The 20,426-nt window shown below is 40.8% G+C and overlaps 1 long non-coding RNA gene across 1 annotated transcript; it reads left to right on the top strand.

Annotated features, from left to right (window-relative positions):
• Positions 1-16,350: 16,350 nt before the first annotated feature.
• Positions 16,351-18,405, top strand: LOC122970692. Its single transcript, XR_006399299.1, has 2 exons — positions 16,351-17,059; positions 17,214-18,405. It is a non-coding gene; the product is annotated as an uncharacterized LOC122970692 (long non-coding RNA).
• Positions 18,406-20,426: the final 2,021 nt, after the last annotated feature.

The raw sequence follows: 20,426 nt of genomic DNA, 5'->3' as shown, positions 1-20,426 counted from the left end.
TCTGCAGTCATTCTTGCCAGGTGTTAAAAAGTCGCCTCAAGACAGAGACCCATGTAAGTTAATTTAAAGGAAAATTACAGTTTATTATAATTTAGATCTTATTTTCACAGTTTTGGCTGTTCTTTTAAAAAAAGAGGTCAGGTGGGGAAAGAAACACAAGCAGTCAAGCAATCAGACAGGTTATAAACAAACCCGCAGGTTAGCAGAACTTATTTAGACCTGATTTGATTTGCAGAACTTGCTTGTGTTTGACACACACAGAGAGTTTTTATGTGCACTGACAGATTGTTACTGACGTGTCAGGGGCCACATACCGCTCTCGTGTCTGTGGGAGCATATAACTCCCAAGGAAATGGTTTTTACATTACTGTTTGTGTATGAATTAAACAATCAAGATATGTTGCTTTAGGTGGTGAGCTTTAGAGATTTAGATTAGAATTTTTTAACTTTGGAGAGAACCTTTCTTTATTCTAAGCATATATTTTCCAAAATGTCAAACCAACTATTACTTTAAATCTTCAGAGCAGTAATTTCTTTATTTCTTATGTTTGCAAGTTATGTATTTTCATAGTCAAAGCCTGTTTTAGGTTGTGTACATTTCAATAACATAAAATATCCACAGTCCTAACCATATGAAATTTGCTGTACATTTTTAATCATTTTCGCTACTCCAGCTCTTTCAAAAGACTTCCGTGGTTAAACAGTGGTTAGAAAATACAGTCTCGAGGAAAAAAAAAGTCAGTACTGTGCTGTACTGTCTGCATGGGCCAGACAGGTCAGTTGGCCAAGCCGATAAAGATCTGCTGTGGAGCTGCATTCTACAACAAACAAGTGCCCCGATAAATGACAGGACGGGGGGGAGTTTACCCAAGGCAGCAGACATAAACACAGCAACCCTCATGGATGGAGGGAGGTAATTTAGATATACCACCACCATTAGCCCAATTAGGGTTCAATGCTTATGAATTCACAGGGCTTTCCCTGTTGCCAGAGAAGGAAAAGGGGAAAAGTACACCACAATTACATGTGTTCAACAAAAAATGGCAACAGAGGAGGAAATGAGAGGAAGCCAAGGTGAAGTCTGAGCAGCGGAGCTTCTCCTCAGCTGTCTGTAAGTCGGCCATTGAGGTAGAGTTGCACCGGGAATCGCCGGGGGGCTTTGGTGGAGCGTGCTGGCATTTCTGACACTGATCCTCCACTGACTTAAACAGAGATAAGACATCTGGTCGACTCCCTCTTTGGGTCAGACAAGCAAACTTTATCCGAGTTCAGTCTGATTGAATATCACTTTGTCTTTGACAAGGGGATGACTGCGCCTAAGCTTTTAGAAGTCTTGATACGCAGGGTAAGTTTGCACTGATTGAGGTCTGCAGGCCCTTTTATTTCAGTTTGATATCAGATATTCTGGAGTTTTTTAATGATCTGAAAAACACTTTGTGTGAGTTGATACCGAGTGTCCCAGAAGCTTTGACTATCAGTCACACCTCTAACATTTCTCAATAGAAATAATTATAGATAACATGTTATATTTGCAGTAAATAGAAAACTGGGTTAAACTGGTCTCCATGTTCAAATGTTGAACCAGTAAGTCCTCAGGCTGCTTTGGCGTCTGATGGAGTTGATCCTTGAAGGAGCCAGCCTCTATTTCAGGACTGCCCCGGCCCCAAATCTGCCATGACTCGACGCACCCACACAATTGGAACAATTGCTGGGGCAGGAAAGAGCGGTGGAATTTCAGAGGCCATGCCATCATGCAGCAGAGTGAATTTCCTCCAAGCTCACTACTCCCTTGCATAGATTGTATCAAAGACTGAGTGTAATAATAGTCTGTATTTGTCAAAGTGGAGTGGAGCTAGGCAAGAGTGCAAAAGAGCAACAGTTTGAAATAATTTTGATAAATAACATCCCGGTTAATGATGACAATTGGGATAATTTATCACCAACATACTGAATCAATCAGTATGATGATGCTTATGGAGTGTGTCATGCATGTAATTACAGCGGAGAGGTGTAATATAAATGTTTAGCGAAAAAGTGACATCTTATTAATTCATCTGTGTAAAACAAAGTTGACACTTGGGTTGAACTTCAAGGAGCCTCTCTTCTTCCTTTCTCTTCTTCCTCCTCCTTCGCTCCATGAAGATGCTTATCCCCTGGCCTCATTATGTGAGCAGAAAAAGGCCGTGGCCCTGTTCTTTGTATCACATTTTTAGGGGGTTGTTATGGTTTGCAGATGTCACCCTGCATAGCATTTGGAGGGAGTCATTCCCTGGTGCTGTCAGGCAGAGACCCTCCTTTGCTCTCCTGTCTTCTCTCTTGGGTGCGGCGTCAGGGAGGGTTCTGTGCAGGGAAACCCCAGAGGGTGGATGCAAACGTGGCCTCGAAGTGGGGTAGATACACTCACAAATACAGGCTTATTCTTGCATATGCATACCTGAACACAAACACATGATGACATTCATTCTTTTGATTACAGTCATGGCACAAAACGAAAACCCCTGCAGGCTTATAATTACACTGATGCATTTGTCTGCTTTCTATAAAACACTCTGTCTTTTTGTCCTTCTTTTGTTCTATTCTGCCTTCTTGTTTTCACTTTTGTAAATAGCTGTTTGTCCGCATGGGAATGTAGTGGTCTCTTACTCATCTAACACTCCATCCCTACAAAAGAAAAAAATCTTATTACACATCAGGACAGCTGCTAGATCATGTGTTAATGATGCAGTCATCCAGAGAAATAATGCAAATTTGAGGGAAACGTCTCCCTCCTGTTGACCACAAATTCACACCCAGCAGAGGGCCTCATGTTTCCCACACCTTCTCCCTCATCACTGTCAGATTGTCTGGATTTTGATCTGAGGGGAGGAGCCCTTTGTCCCTCCACTGCAGTTGAGAAAAGAATAAATGTGAAGGGAGGGGTGAGAAAAAGACATTGCATCTACATATAAATATTTCTTGCATTGAAGCCGCAGTGTGGGTTTAGTTTCGAGTCAAAGAAATGCACAACAATTTTATGGTGGAAAATTGTCTCTTTGCAACTTTCTGTGTCCAGCAGTAGCCAAAAGTGAAGTGAAAAGTTTGTAAATAGCTCCAAAATGACATGTTAAACTCAAAGTCTGGGTCAGTCAGTCAAAAAATATCTTCAGTACAATGACGCATGCTATAACAAAGCTGACAGGGTGATTTTAATGATGCTGTTTCAAATCCAGCTTGGGCCTTTAAGGGAAAGCAAATGTTCATGCACCACTGCATTATAAATGGATTTGATTTTGAGGAGTACTTAGGCACAGGACCAAACTAGGCTGAAAGGCCCAGGGACTGTAAACTAATATTGGTTTACAACACATGGTCCAGATTTCATAACAGACATTAAGACTCAATCCTAGAGGACACTCTTGTGGAAAAAGGATGATTGATGAGTATAAAGTCAGGTGTGTGCGTGTGTGTATACGGTGTGTGTATCACAGTGTGAGCGCAGTTGGTTGGTCGCTCTTTTCAAGGAGAGGGTTTGTCTCTGAAAACTCCTTCTGTGCACTCCTTCAGTGCTGTGGTAGCACAGAGTTGCTTCCAGAAGTGGCATGCAACATGAATTTGTTAGTTGACAGAGCATTAAAGGAGCAGCTTATTCACATTCTTACAGAGAGTTAGATTAGAAGATCAATACCACTCTCATGTATGTACCAAGAGGCAACTACTACAGCTTAAAGCTGAAGCCAATGTGGAAGTACTTTAAAGTACAATGGTGGTTGCTGCATGCTGGCTCCAAAAAATCCCTGGCTCCAACTGACTCCCATTCAAAAAGTGTGAAGTTCTCTTTATAATATTATATAAATAATAAGTCAGTATTTTTTTCTACAAGCCTCTAATAAGTGCACTGGTGGTTATTTTGGAAAATATTGCCCCATTAATAAGATTTGAAAACCGTGTGGGTGTTGATTGACAGCTGTGATTGACAGTTGGCTCACCTGCTGCTCTCCCCAGCTCCTGGACTTACACTGGACAATTGTTGCAATACTTCAGTAAATCGAATATTGCTTGATTACAATTCCTGCCCTGTTAGCACAATTTAGCTGAAGTTGCTAACATTAGCCCAAGCATGCACTGGTTGGTAGGCTAGCATTCACATCGGTCTGAAGTAGTGGGGTGTGTTCCCAGAGCATGAAAGGCAACCCCTTATTTGGAAGGTCCTGGCTCCCAACTGAAAAGATGCAACCAACCATAAGCAGCATCTCTGGGCTTCAAACCAGCTCCAAAGCAAACCAGTGGGTAACGTCACACCTCACTATGACCATTTTTATGCCAGGCTACACCAACAGACCAGTTAAACAAACAAGACATAAATTTGTGAGTTTTAGAGGTGCTTGCTGATTTTATTACCTTTGGACAGAATCAGGTTAGCTGTTTCCCCCTGTTTCCAGTCTTTATGTGAAGCTAAGTTAACCGGCTGCACAAATATGAGAGTGGAATCAATCTTCTCAACTCTTCTTCTTCTTCTTCTTCTTCTTCTTCTTCTTCTTCCTTGTATTTACCTGTTCCTTATGCAGGGCTGCTTCATGCCTTCATGGCCTAACACATACCCATAATTCAACCTGTACACTGCAAAGAGTACTAAACATAAACAAATGATTCAACAACTGCAAAAGAAAACTCTTATTGTGTTCCTCCTCTCTATTGCCTAGAAATACAGACTACAATATTTGAAGGTCATGCTGCGTGTCTGTGCACCCAGTCAAATGCTCAGACATGGCCACGTTCCAGGTTCTGGCGATGGGTATCGGCATGCATGCTGGCGCTCTGAGTCATTACAGTAGTTCTGTAAATAGCAACCCAACTAAAGGAAATATATCTGATCAAATCAGAAGTCAGAAATCAGTGTATTTTTCCCCTAACCAGAGCACAGACATATACAGAGAAATAACCACATGCATACTGTACATGCACATACACACATCAGATTTTTTTGATGCACTCTGCCTTGTCATCTGAGGATTAAAGGATAAATCAACCACACCTTTGCTGGGATGTTCACAAGTGGCTGACTGCATCTCATCAAATTGTTGCCACGCTGCTTTATTGCTGGTTGAAGGAGAATCAGAGCGGTTTCTCTTGACATTTCCCATTTACACTTTTGATTTAGATTCTATACTAGATGACCAGCGCTGTGGTTTTACTCAGTATTCCCTGCGGTCAATATATTTCACTCAGATTGCAGATTTTCCTCCATGCAAGTGCAGCATGTCAGACCATAAGAATGAAGAAGTGATCAGTGGGCTTTCACTGCAGCCTCTGCACTCTGGAAAGGCTCCCACGAAATGGACTGAGATGCTACAATAACTTCACAACACACTTCCAAGCTCCCAGAGACTACATCCAGACTGCAGTGCAGTTGTTAATCTTGATGATACAGGATTCACAATGGCTCCACTGTGGCTGCACTGCTGTCTCAGATCTCTTTTTTCCCCTCGATTTAGGTGACATGCATCTGATATTTTATTCGTTGTCTTAACTAGGGGTTACTTACACACGTCTAAACTTTCAGATTTGTAACTCTTTGTGGTACAGAGAAGGAAATGTCACATTTCAAGCGGTCAAAATGGCTAACCATCAGATTTTATGCTGTCTTTTACAGGTCAGACATGCACCGTGCCTAAAAGATCTGTTTAATTATTTGTCATATAATTTTAAGATATGGCATGAATGTGATCTTTTCCTTGCTGAGAAATAAATGGCAAACCACATGAAAATATCTTTTTTTCCTAGTTTAGGATGTTATTAAGAGACCGCATGTGTGCCACAAAAGTGCTGAAAAACAGATGTGTGTTACCGTGTCAATACAGCCTGCGTCCCCACGAGTAACATGTCGGGTTTATGCTGAGTGTGTAAATGTAGCCCTGTGGTGACATTTGCGTGAATTGGAGAGCGCAGTCGTATGTCATTTTGCTTTGCTTGAGGTTTCGGTCTGATCCAGGAATGTGTAGGAGGCCCCATACATGGTGACATCACCTCTCTCTGTATTACTCCCTGGAGCTATAATGATGACCAAGACAGAGCAGTCTGGTCATGACCTTTTACTCTGTCAATGAAGTCCTTAAAGACAGAAAGATGCAATTAGCTTTAACCAGTGGTGATGACTTCCTGCCACATAGTACGAAAATGACCTGAAAATGATCTAAATGTGGTTTGTTGATTAGTTCAAGAGATTTAAAAACACTTCAGTGGATATCTGTCTCACGGATCTTATAGTACAAGTTATACACATTTTCAGGAGAAAAAAAAATACTCGTCTATTTGATGATTTTGCAATCTTACCTTAATTTCACAAAGGCCATAAAGGGAAAGAAGTAGTGCAATTAAATACAACAGTCATTTAATAGATACCATCTCTGTGAAACATACATTTTCTTGTCAGTTAGTGAGCTGTTGATTCAAGTCTATGGTTATGTATGAGCCTGTAGTTAGTTCTGAAGTTAGTACTGTAGATTAGCATTAGCATCACAAGATGGACAAAATATTCTACTCTTCTTTCAATATATGCAACACCACCACAAGGAACAGCCAACTACAGTACAGAAGTTAAAAAATCTTATTTCCAGGTTCACATACTAGCTTTTTCCTGAACTTTCAACCCTATTTCACCGTTCTTCTGGAAAAAGCTGGTAAGTAAGTTAGAATTTTTATTTGTGAAACAACTGTTTCCAAGGTCAGGAATGAACTTTCAAACTCCACTAAGTACTAAGTGTCAGCTACTCAACAGGCAGTATTTACTGCAGGGCATTAACTTATTATACAGTGACTTACTGTAGATTAACTCCTTTCTGCACTTTCTGTTGGATGTTATTGTGAAAATGTGGAGGTTTGTGGTAAGAAAACTGCCAGAATACTGTGCTGGAGTGGATAAGTTGATCAGTGTTGCTCTGAGCTCAACTGGTCAATGTTAGAGATTGACAAGGTAATAAAGTGCTAAATGGACCATTAAAGGTGTAATATGTAAGAATTATGTAAAAAATTTAGTTTAAAACATTCAAAAATTAACTAAAATTATAAACAGAATGTGAAGAGATAATAAAAGTAGACCTTCCCTGACTTTCTTGGTTGCTTATAACAGCTGGTGGACTGATTTCTATGTAAAGGACTTGGGAGGGTTTTGCTGGGAAAATCCAAAGGATGTGATGTTTATGCGTGCTCCCGAGTGCCTTGCCTCTCTCCTGTCCCCCTACAGTGCAAACAGGGTACAACGGCTAACGTTAGCTTAGAAACGGAGTCTGTTAACGTCTGACCCTGAGCTGGCTTTCTTCCTATTGGACAGGTAAGCTAACATTACTGCTAAGCATGTGAAATATATTGTGATATTATGGTTTTAGCTGGCTAATGTTAGCGCCACTGCTCGCTCAACGCTTGCACTGACGGAGTGCGAGCACAGGATGCTGACTGCAGCACACTTAACGGCCACCGGTGTCATTAATGAGAAGGAATTCCTTATTCTTATATATTGTACCTTTAATTTCAAAATGTTATGCTAAGATCAATTTTGCAGCCTAGTCCTCACACCTCATGCCTAAATGACCGGTTGTAGTTTTAGGGATAAAAAAGGTTTGAATCCAAAGCCTGATATATCTTATTCCACCATAGACATCCGTTGTTGTCCGAAAACTACTACTACTAACACGTCACTGAGCTACACTGCCACTGAGTGACATGTTCCCTTGCCCCAAAGACTACAGCTATGGTAGTTTGTTTAGGAACGGCTCCAAAGACTAATAACAGCAATCACATTTTCAGTCTCTGGAGAGCAGTTATGTGTAACAGCTTGATTCCACCGTCTGTGTCGCAACCAGCTCTGACGCAGCCGGATCGCGGCCACTATAGTGAATGTTTGTGATCCCAGAACTCCCAGAAGCGGCTCTCCGCTCTGCTCCACTAAACATACGCACCTATCTATTTTTGACGGAAGCTACATCAAGCTGCACAGAGCAGATGAGCCAGGTAGGAAGTCAAACACGGGAACAGCATAGAGCATTCGTCAATTTTCAAAATAAAACACCCTGTGCACACTCCCAATCATATATGACATCACTACATCAACATTATGTTATAACTGGTGCACCAGGGTGACACCAGGCCAGAAGTCAATCGGTCAGAGGATATTCGTCACCATGGACGATGAGAGGTTCATCTTGGAAGCAGGAAATCACAAGATTTTATATAACACCACTGCTGCCATGACTGCCCCGGTCCCTGGCTTACTCTCCAGGTAGAGGGGTGGCTCTCTTCTCTCTGGCGTTGCCGGAGCAAACGCTCTGCTACTGAAATGCTCATGGTGGGGTATGATGCCATACGGAGGACAGAATAAAACCATGTTGCAGCCGGAACGCAACGCAGCCGTGCCTGGTGGGATCAATGCGTAAAGCAGACGCCAATGAAGGAACATGTCACCCAGTGCAATGGTGTGACTCAATTATGTGTTTTTAACCGTTTTTGGACAACAACGGAGGTCTTCGGCACAGAGGAATAATGAATATAAGGCTTTGGATACACACACTAAACTTGTAAGTAGGATCAATTCATTGTTGGTTTGACTCTGCACATGAGATTTGTTGGAAGTAAGAAAAATATAGAACGCCTATAATCACCAGCCTTATCCTTTATTGTACCTCATATTCTAGTTGTGAAAATCTTGTATTCTTGTCCTGCTGTATTACTTGACTGTATTACTTGTTGATGGTTTGTTGGTCAGTCTAGTGATTCTTTGTAGTTTTTACTGCACAGATCTTGGGAGCAAATTAACCTCTCCAACACAGCAATTGATAAATCTGTAAGGAACATCTATTATAAATTAAAAACTGAGCTGGTTTTTGAAAATAACGAGTTGGTCAAACATCAAAAGTGATGCTAATGCTTCAAACACTCTGTGCCTATAAAGTAAAGCCATGGTGGCATGTGTGTGTGTGTGTGTGTCCACAGTAACTACAAATGTGTTACTGTGTGCAAGTGTGTGCTATAGCCCAGAGTGAGTATGATTCTGCATTGGTGGTCTGTGTGTGTGTGTGTGTGTGTGTGTGTGTGTGTGTGTGTGTGTGTGTCAGTGCTGTGGTGGTCTGAACCCTGAGCTGGCTCCCTCCCAGCAGCTCCGAGGCAGAGGCAGAGGCGAGCCCCGCTGCCAGGCCTGGCCCCACTGTGGGAAACAGCCTCTGTGTTATTGTACGCGCAATGAATTGCTGATGACGCATTTGTTTATGCGCTCACTCAAATAATGGGAACATTAAATATTTGGCCCAAATAATAATAATCCATTTCCTTGCCACCACAGAAATATGACTAATCACATGAAAATTAAAAATAAGCAAACATGCTGTCAAGTGATTGTATTTTGTGGATATGATGAAGATTTGTCCACACACACCCTTCGTGGTGAACATTACCTCAGATTTATGTGCACCATTAAGGGGATCCACCCTTTACATTTGGGCAGCTGCATTTCTTTGGAAAATCATTATGTTGCAAGAGTGATTGGAAATTCTGCAATGATGTTTTGAATTTTAAATAATGTCCAGAATTGAAGACTGTCCATCTTTGCTATGTCTTCAGTGGAAACTGTATGGAAATTCTGATCAAAATTATGAATCTTTGTTTGGCCGCAGTGTTTGGCAGCAAAAATAATGCCCAGAATTAAAGGATGAATCAAATTGTGCTGCATGTGTACCCTCAAAGTCAGCATCTTCAATGGAAACTCCCATGCAAATCCTTCCATCGAAAGCAGAGAACTTTCCTTTCACTGTGAATCTGACCACAGAGCTGTTATTCCCTTGTGACAGATATTCCTCTGACAAGTGCTATTACACTCTCCCACAGTCATTCTCACACGCTCCTCGCCTCAAATGCAGTGGGAGAAAATTCTATAAACCAAAAAACCAAAAGCCAGGACATGTGAAGATCAAACACAGGAATATAAAACTATAAACATCACACGCATACGAAGGGCTCTTCACGGGCCAGCAACTCTTGACTGACAGGCAGCATGGTGGCTGGCATGTAAAACGGAGGGAGGTCAGGTCTATTCACTGACTTTCCTGTTTATATGTGGCGTGATTTGTCTCGGGCTGTGTTCGTCAGCTGAGCGGGAGGCGTGTTTAGAAATGGCTGGCTGGAAGAGAGGACAGGGAAGGGTGTGAGAAGTTTGAAGGAGAGGAGAGGGGAGGAGAGGGGACAAATTTGACGAGGTAATTTGAATTCCTGAGGTTTGCTTGTGAGGTTAAAGGGTGACTGTGTGCCGTGACAGCATTGCAGAGATGTGAAGAAGAGTGGAAGGTGTAGCATGAAAAGTCATATATGTTGGGAGGTGCAGTAGGAAGGATGGCAAGCATGCAGGTAGGCTGCTTAAACAGAAAAAAATGCATATGTCCAGTAAAAAATTCAAGAGCACAAGATTAAGTCATTAATCGACCACCGGTCAAGACAAGTCAAGTCCATTTTTTTCTGTGTAGCCCAATATTACAAATCACAAATTCACTTCAGGGGGGTTTTACAGTCTGTGCAGCAATACAACATCCCCTGTCCTTAGACCTTTGATCCAAATAAGGAAAAACTCCCTAAAAAAACCCTTTAACAAGGAAAAACATTGAAGAAACCTCAGGAGGAGCAACAGAGGAGAATCCCAGGATGGACAGACATGCAATAGATGTTGTATGAACAGAAGAGAACACAAAATATTACAAAATACAGCACTGAACAGGATAACAAAATCATAATGGATTTATAATATATATAAAGAATGTGGTGCGACTTCCATCAACATGGAGACCTGGCGGGAGGATAGACTGCAGGGAGACTCACATCACACCATTCACATAAATGGGAGAGGAAACAAGAAGAAATATTATTCACAAAGGAGAGAAAGAAGGATAAAGATATCATTCAGATAGAGAGACATGAGGTGAGACTGAACTCCTGCAGGATGGGGAACCAGATCTAAAACCGACAGCCAGGGAAGCAGAGAGGTTCCAGGATGGGTGATGGTCCAGCAAAAGATGCCTGAGACTCAAGAGAGAACAGGAGGATAAAAAGGGAGAGAGCAGGAGAAAACAGAGAGGGGCACACAGCCTGGGCGCTCATGTGCTAGTGGAACAAACAAACAGAAGATTAGAGAGATGCAATGGTTAGAACCTAATGAACTTGTCTCTTCTGATCTGCATCTACCGTAATGCTTTCTCAGCTTTCTCTGGTGAAACAGAGCAACATTGCATGAAACAAGGGCCTCCATCTAGGCTCGAAGGTATGTTACATTGAGTGGCAGCATGAAATGAATGCTTGGCCATATTAGAGGAAGCAGAAGTAGGTGCTTTTGTGATATTTTGAAAGCCTACTGTCATAGTGAGGGCCGACACATGATGAATTGTGTGAATGGGAAAAACGGCGTCCACCTATGGACAGTTTCTCCTCAAATGCACTCGTACGTACAAAAAAAGAGAGAAGTTCAAACTTTCTTTTCAAAGCACTTCCTTTGAAGCATACTGAGGCCCTAACATGTCAGAGAGGATGCAGTCTGTAGCCACAGGTGAACAATAAAGCATGTTTTCCACAAACTTTCTTGAGAAAGTAGGAAGCTTGAAACAACTCCTTAACAGATGTGCAGTATTTGTTTTTCGCCGCAGCTGTTATTTATCAGTAGGTGGGAGTAAACCAAGTCATCTTGTCTGTGTATCTTTCTCATAAATCACTACTGATCAGCCTTGATCATTTTGCAGACTAGACCATGATGAAATACTATAAGTCACATACAGTGTCCGCAGGGACAAGATCATATTTATTGTTCACACAGCCTGGGAAAATAACCAACCCAATGCCTAACGAATTTTAAAAATCCTTTATTTATCAACATTAGCCCAAGCGGCAACAACCACGGCTTGAAATTGAAGCCACTGCGGAAGTCCCTTAAAGTGCAATACCACTGACGGTCACTAGATGCTAGCTCCAAAAAATCCTGGCTTCAATAGACTCCCATTCATTAAAAAAGCCAACTTCTGTCATGAAATACTAAGTCAGTAATTTTTTTCAACAAGTCATTATGGACTCAATCTCTATATTCGGGCCCTCTAATAAGTGTGCTGGTGGTCATTTTGGAAAATCATTTCTCTATTTATAAGATATAAAGATGAATAGTAGTTTTGATGTCTGCCGTGTGGGCGTTGATTGACAGCTGTGATTGACAGTTCACTCCCCAGCTCCGGACTGGCAGTGAGTCGGACTATTGTCTCAATATTTCAGTAAATTTAATGTTACTTGATAACGATACCTGCCGTGTTAGTTAGTTAATGTTAGCAAAAGTCTGCACCGCTTGGTGTTCCTGGTAAGTGAGCGTTGGTGTGTCTCCAGAGCGTGAAAGGCAACACTCCTTATTTGGAAGGTCCTGGCTCCGAACAAAAAAGATGGTGCTGACCATAAGCTGCAACTCCGGGCTTCAAACTGGCTCCAATGCAAACAAATGCGTGACGTCACGCCTTGATACATTCATCTTTATATACAGTCTATGCCTTAGCCCTCTTTATTAAAATCTCCTTTTCTAATTTTTTTCTTTGGCTTTTACTTTTAGGTGATAAATACATTGGAATTTGTACTCTTCTGCCCCAAAGGGAAAAAGAAGCCGACTTGAACAAAAGAGGGCTCAGGTTAAGACATTACTAATGAACACCGTTGTCTGGGGACTTGCAATGTCAGCCTGCCTTCCGGCATTCTTATCATCACCTACACAAAACCTCCCCACCAATCAAACTGGATCCTGGAAAGGAAGTTGAAAATGTCAAAGGCTATTAATTCTGCCGCAGCCTTCTTTGTCTGACTCTCAGAATACTAATCGAGGAGTAAGAGAGGGCAAATCCTTTTTTAAAATATCTTTTTCTAGGGGTTTCTGTGAACAAGCATGTGAATGAGTGTGTCGATTATAAGGAAAGTGAAAATCTTTCAAAGACAAGCATGGCTATAACTCACTGCCTAGGGGGAGTGAGAACCATGTAAAACCCTGTTATTTTAAGATTCAGAGCTTAGACCACCAACACAATAAGGTATTCACATTTTTAATAGCAGGTTGTTGGCAATGGTTAAGCCTTGTTTCCTCTTTAATAGTAATGATATCCTGTTCTGCACTCTTTCTTTCAATGGGACTCAGGTAAAGCATGGGTGGGACCTTCCGTTTCATGACATATTTTGTCGAAGTGATGGCTTTTCTTTGTGTCTGTGCATATAAAGGATCTAAAGTATACTCTTTCATGCACTTCCTACAGACACAAACCCTTTAAAGAAACTCTATATATGTTTCATTTGAAGGAGTCGCACTGTGTTTTAACAGTTATCCTCGCTTGAAGCTACAGCACTTCAACAGCACATGCGCCCTGCTATTATCATATTACTTTGGTTTGTCATATGCTCTAAAAAACTAAAACCTTACATGCTGTGGTTCAAGTCATTTAGGGCATTTTGTGTGCTCAATGCAGCTTGCCTCACAAGACAATAAGCATGTTTTGGGGCTTTTCTCAGACCAATTGTTCCCATACCACTCAGATGCATATTTGTTAAATATAGCATGTTTTGATCACACTCCAATATGGGCCCTATCTATGTCAAGTGCAATTTTGCTTAGTTACTTCAACAAAGCCAATGAGGGACTCTGCGAAACATATGTGATGAATAGCCTGCTGTATTTTATCAACCATTTAAGAATTCTATCGACATCACAGAGTTTATCTGCATTATATCCACATCAATGACATTTTAACCTTAGTACGTATTCTTTAAAACTGGTATTTTTTAATCAATTCAGTTTCTACAACTTGAATGGATTACCAGTACTACCAATCACATTGGTAATGAACACCACACACTGCAGCTTTTTACAGTTTTTAGCCACTTTTATTTTATTTTGTGTCTCACCAAGCATTGAAGTCTCTCAGCAAACTTCTCAATATAAAACTCTTGGCAAAGAGCCAACGTAAATAAATGAAAATTTGAAAATGGTAAGCCAACAGATGAACACATTTTTTTCAGGGGGTTTTGGGCCAAACCAGAAGCTAGTGTAAAAGTCAAGTGATAATTAGACCCACATTTGGTGATAACAAAGATGGGATACCTGTGTATTGTGCCAATTTTATATGAAGGCCATGTTGCTTTGAGCTCTGCCCTGTAGTCAAATACTGGGTACTCTTTAATACTCCTATTTTTACATCAAACCAGACCCTGTAATGTGAATAAGTTGCTATTACTACCAGTTCCACTGAGAATGAACAACAAACTCTGCAGCTTTTTACACTTTTTAGCCACTTTATGTGATACAATTTTAATGGTTCTTACCAGCTCATCAAACCATGGGCTGCTTGTTCTACTGCACATTACCTGCCCAGCTTAAAAGTAAGTAAACTTTATTTATAAAGCACTTTTTTCAAAACCAGAGTTACAAGGTGCTGTACAATGCAATGCAATGCAACAATTGAGACAAAAATAAAATAAAATAAAAAGTTAAAAACAGGAAATATCAACATAAAAAATAAAACCATAAAACTACACAGAGGGCAGAGACAGAAGTCAGATACAACAATAAAAACAATAAAAGCAACACAGAGGGCAATCACACATTACGAGACAAAGTGCCTATGAAACAGATGAGTTTTTAACAGCTTCTTAAAACTAGCAACAGACATTTTTATAACTAGGGGATGACGGTTCCAGAGGGTGGGGGCCACAACCGCAAAGGCATGGTCACCCTTGGTCTTAAGCCTGGTTTTTGGGACAGCCAGAAGGCATTGGTCAGTAGACCTCAGTGATCTCACCATGGCCAGGGGACACAATAATTAAGAAAAACTAAAGTGGGGCCAGCCTGTGTAGTGCTTTATTTTATTAGAATTTTAAGATCAATTCTACATTCTATTAGTAACCAATGTAAGTTGGCCACCAACACTGGTATGATGTGTGACCCATGTCGTGTATCAGTTAGCTGTCTGGCAGCCGCATTTTGGACCAACTGGAGCCAAGATACAGAAGAGCAACTCAGGGTTGTGAACAGTGAGAGACAAAAACATGAATTATTTTTTCCAGATCTTAAAAGGATGATATAGCTTTGGTTTTTGCAATGCTTCTTAGATGGAAGAAACAGGATTGGACCACTTCCTTTATGTGACACTCAAAGTTCATGTGTTGGTCAAAGTTTTTTGAGGCTCGCTTAACATTTACTGCTAAAGGATCAATACACTGCTGAATTTTCTCAGAAATGCTCCCCGGGCCTATAATAAGGACTTTTGTTTTGTTAGGGTTAAGTTGGAGGAAGTTATCTGACATCCAGTCCTTGATAGCTGTTAGGCAGTCTTGCAAGGTGGAGAGTTTTCTTAGGTCATCTGAATTGAAAGAAAAGTATAGCTGTGTATCGTCTGCATAGCAATGATAAGGGATACACTTAAATTGACTAGTTAGGAAACCAAAGGGGAGCATACTCCTAAATGGCATAGAGTGAAAGTAAGTAAATGAAGAAATTTAAATATTGTAACCCAAAGGACTAAAATATTTTTTTCTAAATAACTTAAGTTGTTATTGGAGTGGCATTCATTAAGTGGTAAGAAAGAGGACTCAAATGGGATGCCCATGTTGTTCTGTATCAGTTGAACTTATACTGTCAGTAACAATAGGAATTATCAATGATAGCCGATTGTAATACTGCCTAAACTAGATTTGAGGGGATCTATTATTACCCCTATTACTTTATTTCCAGCTCTATATTTTTATTCTGGGACTCCACTAGCTTTGCCTGATTCACAGTTCAAAAACTCCTTATTTATCTTATACTGGCCCTTTGTGCCACCCCTCAGTTCAGCTTCTGTCTCTTAACAGGCAGTCTTAGCTCCTGTCTCTTTAAGGTCCCCCTCCTAATGAGCCCACTCTCTGTTCTGATTGGTTAAGTTAGTTAAAGTTAAAAACCAGTCTACACAAAACATATGGAGACATTCGGACCTCTTTGGTCAGCGGATCAGTTAGAAATAATGCAGGGAGGAATAGCACAAGCAGAAAAACACTCACGGCGTGCCAGCTCAACTCGAGTCATCGCTCAGCATGACTACCCCCAAAACAACAGAAAAATGCTGTAATGTTAGCAGACCGGAGCAGTGAGGTTGTACGCTGTGCATGGAGCTGACATCGGCATGGGCTGAAAGTAGAAAAAAAAGTTGGAAACCAAGCGTTCAGAGCAGTCTGCAGCCAGTGCTTTTTGCTCACATTACTTCTACATATGTTTACCTCATTATTTGATACTTTGGCCACATTTAATATGGACATCCAACATTGTAACTTAATATACAGTATAGACTGAAAATAAGGTAAAGCATAAAAGGTCATTTTTAAGAAAGAAATCATATGAAATAAAAGTCAAAAAAGGTGCACAATATCAGTAGAAATCAAAAATGTTGTCTATTTTGTATTTGATTTTATTTATTTTAAAAGGCTTCTTCGGCATGCCCATAAAGAGCAAAAGACAAGTGACCCTTGCCTTTAAATGACTGAATTTGTGTACAACATTTTCCTTTCAGTGCGACATCACAAACCACCAGCTTAAAGAAAAAACATTTCTGTCTCCAAAATGTTTTCATTGCCACTGTAATTCAGCCTTAGTCCTTGCCAAATCATAATGCATATTGGAAAAACTGGCAGAAACATCAAAGCCCAATGATAGTGAAGGAATACTGTTGATACTGACTTGGAAAAGAAACACACAAATAAATGGTGAAACAGGAAATCCTTGTGTATGTGTATTCGTTCAGCAGGTTTTGATCTGAAATCTGACATCCTCGTGCCATTCGAAAGTTTTTTTTTCCCCTCCAGTTTCTGTGGTTGTGTTGAAAACAAAAATCATCTGTTTAAGTGGCTGTCCTCCTCAAAGCCATGTGGCCAAATGTAGCCTGAGACTGAGACTGAGGGCTCAGGGGTTGGTGACTAAGGCAAGACGTAATGCTTGGCACGGAGACATGAGCTCTTTTTACCCTTCCTCCAAATTCCCTCTATTTGGGGTGTGCAAGAGGATCAACAGGCCAAGGTGCAAACTGTTTTTGTGTGATTTAAAAGGTTGCTCATGACCTTTCTTTCTTATTTTTCCCCTCTCTCAATCATCTTCCCCTATGTTTTTACTATACACTGAGTAATAAAAAACAAAGAGCTTATAAACCTCACTTGTTCTTCTCTTCTCCCAGCCGTCTCTCCTCCCTGTTCTTGTTGTCTGGAAGCTGGACAGCCTGAGGATGATGGGAGCGTGCTCAGCAGACCTTTGAGCGTCTTAAAATGGACATATGTGTAGGAGCTTTGTTTGAGTATGAAACCGCTGGCGGGGAGCGTCCTCGGTGGCGTGGGTGTTCAAAGACAACCAGGAGGTATATCTATGAAGTCATCTTTAACAGTTAAATTCGAGTTTTCCAGTTGAAAGGAATAACAGGTCAAATGCAGGGGCGAAACAGTTGGATCGGCATGGTTTACTTCATTTACTCCACACAGTCTGTTCCAATGACCTCATTTCCTCCAGGGCATCCCGCTGGACATACCCTTCTGGAAGCTGATCAACCACTCGGGGCTGAATGATATGGTGTTATTTGAATGGGCAGATCCATGAATGTTTTGCACATCATAGTCCTGCAGACAGGACCATTATCCATGTTACCTGCACCTTCTTCTATACAGTCCAGTCCAAGCCAGACCTGACCACACTGAACCAGACCCAGCTCTTGGTGAAAGATCCTTAGAAATTGATGTTGGCTTCATACTGCTTGTCTGTAGACATCTGAAGTTTCAGTTCATTCATAATGCTGAAATATGTAATATGTTTTTTGTTAAAATATTATACTTTGTTGTCATAAGCATTTACTGTCTAAGTGATACTTTACCTTTTTTTTTTTGCTACGGTCCAAATCAGAGGATGAGTAGCTAAGCATTTTACACAAGGAGAAATCCAAGCGAAAGAAAATGCATCACTAAAAGCCATGTGAGAACGTTCACTCTGCTCAATGGTCAGATGCATCGGTGGGAGCAAAATCATAAACACAGGAAGAAGGTCCATAAGAAGGTCCTATATCTGCTGTTTAGTAATAGAGTTGGATCAAGGTTGAATCACGTTCCCACCACATACAAACCGCTCCAGAGTTCATTTGGAACCGGACTGAGACCACCTCCTCAAAAGGTCTTGGTATGGTCGTTTTGGTTAGCAACTGAGTATGATTACTGTGTTCAGACCTGCCAAACAAATTGCACCAAGGGGGAAAAGGAAAAAGTGTCTAATTCAACCAGACTAAAAAACACAGGTCTGTAAAAGCTCTTTTGTAAAGTCCCATTGCTTGGCGGAGTGGCTTGCTACCTTTCTGACTGACAATGAAAATAAAGTCTGTTCAAACCAGAGTTGATGTACTCAAAGTGACATTAACATAAGTTAGTGTGAAATTACTTAAGTATCATAAAATCCATGCCCATATCATGCAACTTTAGTGTGTAATTTCAATTGTCAAAGACTCGGTTAGTTGAGGAAATTTTAATTCGGCAAGATAGATGTTGGAAAAGACATTAATGAGAGTGCAGAGAGGGTTTTGTGGTTCATAAACCAAAACAATGAGCTAAAGGAGGCTCAAAAGCTGAGTGGGACTATACAGAGTTTGGAGATAATTCTCCATGGGTATGTCACAAAGAGTGACCTTTCACATTGCACATAATCATTTGATGTATTGGTCATTTAAAAAAAAAAAGATAGTGCAGCTTTAATTTAGAGGAGTAGTGCATATTCAGCTTTTTGTGAAGTGAGACGTAAAGCTGTAGTAAGGTTAAAGGTTACTCAGGAAAACTGGAGAGTCGGGGAGAGCTGGTTGTGGTTGTCTGCTGAGTTGTGTGTTGTGTTATTTCTGGGTGTTGTGGGATTGTTTCAAGGGCTGATGCTCGATTAGAGCTCAGTGTATGGAGGTATCATACCACTGTGACAGCCCTTTTGTTAACCAGTAAAACAGATTAAACCCTGCTCCGCCCAAGTTGAAGAGCAATCAAAATAAATAAAGAAAAAAAGAAAAAGCTCCACGCACTCTGTCTCTTCCTCACTCTCTTTCTCTGTGTCTTTTACTCTTTATCACTCTCTGTCTGTTTCTCATATCTCTGTATCTCCACTGATCTCAACCACCTGTTACCTGACACACATTGGCCCTCAGCCACAAAGCACTGTTTTCGGGATCAGGACAATAGTTTGCCCTAAGAAGAGCTGCTAAATCCATAGGGTGGTGTGGCTGTGAGTTTACAGTCAGCTATTGTTGGCCAACACAATACAGAAGCACATCCCCTCCTTTACTGTATTATGGCAATTGTGCTCTAAACAGCCATTCTGGGGGCTATTCCATGCGCCGAGGTGATTTCCGCTTGCAAAGTATCGTTTTTCAGCTTATTGATGTCTCGTTTTGTCATTGGAGGCTTTCACGCAGAAGGTTAATGGTTCTTTTGGAACAGGTTGTCCTGTGTGTGTGTGTGTGTGTGTGTGAGAGAATGTGTGAGAATGTGTCTGGGGAGGAAATTCAACAGAAACATAGGATGTAGTCAGCTTTTCACCTTTATCCTTTCGCTCATTTCTCTTTCACCCTCTTTGTTTTTCCTGTCTGCCTGTGGGAAGATAGCATTTTTGTTTGCAATGACTAAAACTTTAAAGGCTTATCTCAGCTCTCTCTCTGTTCACCAGTAAACTGAGTATACTATCCTGGAGAATAAGAATGAAGATTTTCAGGATTAGTTGAAATATAACATGTTATGTTTTCATAAGATTTGCCATTTGAGTTGAAAATGAAAGTTTTTTTCAAATGACTTGCACCTCATTAGATCATAATCAATCAGCTGCTACTGTGAGTGTATGTGAACTTTACGTTAAGAAGGTCTATTAAGTGGCGTCACCTTGTCATTAAATATCTTTCATTGGTCTTGTTAGCTGTGAGAGGGTGATTGATGGGTGTATTGTCAGGTCAAATATCTGCATCGTCAATATGTTTGAACACTGAGACCCTTTGACCTCTGATCATCTGTTCCCACCAACCTACTGCTACGGGTGTCACTCATGCTAAGTTGTACTTAATTGGCCTCAAACACACTAAGTCATGTGTCTGAGGGGAAAGGCCATCTTGCAGAAGTTACACCTTTAGTCATTCTGGTAAGGCTTTTACTGATCATTCATTAACAACCTTCATTGCATTAAAGCTTCTCTAATCAATATTTTTAGATAAACAGAATTAAACGATCCAGTGAGTTTTTGCAGTTCCACTCAGCTCCAAAGAGCATTTATTTTTCAGCTGGTTGTTTTACTTTCATGGCCTACAACTTTACTGTTTTGGTTCACTTTGATCACTCTCATCAACCCCTGTTTCCAAGTCATAGTGGAGACTAAAAACAGAGTGAATATT

The sequence above is a fragment of the Thunnus albacares genome, chromosome 20, assembly GCF_914725855.1.
Source record: "Thunnus albacares chromosome 20, fThuAlb1.1, whole genome shotgun sequence".
Classification (NCBI taxonomy): domain Eukaryota; kingdom Metazoa; phylum Chordata; class Actinopteri; order Scombriformes; family Scombridae; genus Thunnus; species Thunnus albacares.
The sequence above is the reverse complement of the archived record's forward strand: the minus strand, read 5'-3'. Positions and strand labels throughout refer to the sequence as shown.